The sequence below is a fragment of the Triticum dicoccoides genome, unplaced genomic scaffold, assembly GCF_002162155.2.
Source record: "Triticum dicoccoides isolate Atlit2015 ecotype Zavitan unplaced genomic scaffold, WEW_v2.0 scaffold120769, whole genome shotgun sequence".
Lineage (NCBI taxonomy): Eukaryota > Viridiplantae > Streptophyta > Magnoliopsida > Poales > Poaceae > Triticum > Triticum dicoccoides.
Genome location: NW_021184303.1, coordinates 1 through 2,592, shown reverse-complemented (window position 1 = coordinate 2,592; position 2,592 = coordinate 1). Strand labels below are relative to the sequence as shown.

Here is a 2,592-nt window from a genome sequence, read left to right as displayed (position 1 = left end):
CATACGTAAAGTCATTGATGTAGCTAGCGACAATAGCGCCCTTCGCTGCCAGATTCCTCAAGAAACTTTCGAGAACATGCACTTTGCTGGCTCTTCACATGGCCATCTCATCTGCTGCTACCGTGGAGATTGTCTTGTTGTCGATGTGTTCACCGGGGCCATGGTTTCGCCTCCACGTCTCCCTTTCAGTGACGGCTACTATGGTGGCACCCTCACTGCTCCACTTACATCTCCCAACTCACATCTCCTTGTAAGCACTCAATCCTCCCTGTTTGATTGGCCCGTTGGAAGTGACTCTTGGGAGGAACTCCAACTTCCTCATGGATGGATATATCAGATCGTGCAGTTCAACGGTCAGTTCATCGCCATGGACCACGGTATGAGGATGTATACTCTGCGGTTGGCCCCTCGGTTAGGCCTGCGGGAGATACCAACCGAGTGGTGCAGCGAGATGGAGCCAGAATCTTTTGTGCAGGCATGGCTTGTGGTCTGCGGCGACGATCTCCTCATGGTCGACCACTTTGTGCACCTGTCGTCCGCAGATCCTGTGTGCCACCGACATGTCGACCGAGCCCGCCAAGTGGGTGAAGGTGAAGACGTTGGACAACTGGGCGATCTTCGTCGGGGGAGACGAGCGGAGCCCTCCGTTGCGCGCCCGGAGCGATGGGGAGGGACGAGCAACAACTTGTACTACGCCCATCACTCTCAGCCTTGGAGCGTGCACGAGCTGCGTGGCCATGTGGACCTTTCTCCAACTAGCCATCCCAACTTCAACTGGCGTAAGAGGTTTGTGCCCACAGCCATGGCCTTGTGGGTGTACCCGAGCATGTTCTACTCCGATGGCCGGTGATTTATTTATCTTGCTGCTCTAGAAGTTCGTTTTCTTTTCTTAAGTGCCGATGCTGGGCTGCTATTGAATTTATTTTGTTTATTCTTCTAGGCAGAGCATCGGCAACCAGACTTGGACATTTTTGCCTGAATATCTTTTTCTTTTGTTGGCTTGTAATAAGAGACACACAAGGGGTTTTTTCTTCATTAAGTACTTTGTGTTCTTGTACTGATAGGGGCATATGCAGTGGGTGCAGAGTTCTCTGTGCTTTCTATGTTCCCATGTGGAGTAGCATCATAGATTAAAATCGTCCGCTATTTGGCCGCAATCTCCCGCTAATCGCAGCTGAGAAATCTACCCGCGATTTTCCAATAGTACAAATCGCGGGAGATCATGCCACTATCGCCCGAGATCGCTCCATTCCTTCGTTTAGCCATCGCGGGAAAATTCTCTGTCGCTTTGCCGCGATTTTAATCTATGAGTAGCATCCATCAAAACAAATGTGTGTTCATCAATAGGAATGATTTTCATGAAAAGCGACTACTAGTACATGTGCTGATAGCTGGGCAGGTACTTCCATGGACTGTAGAAGTTCAGACTGAGAATGAAGCACACGCAGTGGGGAGCTCGTCGCTGATGCCATACTTACGCGTACTGGTTGAGCCTTGTATTGCGTGTACAGGCCAGGCCAATCTTCAGCATGCTGGCCCGGCTCACGCAGAGTCATGCTGTAGAATGAGGTGCTATTGAAGCTGATAGCAGATTTTAACCCTGCTGAACCAAATATTTATAAAGTGTTAAATGTGTATATAAAATATGTTTCTGATGCATACAAAAAAAAAATCTATAACAAACATATATGTTCAGTATGAAAAAAGTTGATCATGTATTTGAAAAATTTTAATCAGAAATTTAAAAAATGTTAAATGTGTATATAAATGTTTGTCATGTATACAAAAAACAATGTGTATGAAAAAAATGTTGATCGTGCATTTTAAAAATGTGAAAAGCGTGTCAGAAATATATTCCTGATGTGTATCAGACAAATATTCCTGTTGTATAAGAAATGTACAAAGTACATTAAATAAAAGTAGGCACAAAAACATATATTTTCACAATTTTAATTATGTATTTGAGAAAACTTAAAAAATGTATATAGAAATGCTCGTGATGACTACGAAAAAATTGTATGTTGTGTGTGAAAAATGTTTGTTGTCTTTAGAAAATGTTCATTGTGTATTTAAAAAATATTGACCATGCATTCAAAAAATGTTAATCCTGTAACTGAAAAATGTTAAACACATATTAAAAAGATGTTTTAGATCTGGAAAATAAATGTGCAATGTCTATGCAGAAAACTAGACATAAAAAATATCCGTAAAAAAAACTAGACATAAAAAATACAAGTTTTGAAAAATCTTAATCATCTATTTGAAAATGTTAAACATGTGTATAAAATATGTGTCTGATGTATATGAAAAATGCTGAATGTGTACTTTTTCTTACATGTGTAAAAAATAAACCTATGAAAATCAACAAAGAGACGAAGTAAAATGTAAAACCAATAATGAAATGAAATGTACCACTGTTTTTTGTTGAAGTCTGGTTAGATTTGTACACATAGTTTTTCCTGTTCATGTTGAAGCATAGTAGTATCTAGTATCAATATCAAATAATCCATGTTATGTAATTGTAGTCTGACCTGAGATGGAGTACAACCGGCAGGCTCACATGGCGTAAATTTCTTTTTACGTATTTTTTTT

At 41.0% G+C, this 2,592-nt stretch overlaps 1 pseudogene; it reads left to right on the top strand.

The window, feature by feature from the left end:
• Positions 1–6: 6 nt before the first annotated feature.
• LOC119343243 lies at positions 7–1,086 on the top strand (annotated as a pseudogene).
• The last annotated feature ends 1,506 nt before the right edge of the window (positions 1,087–2,592 follow it).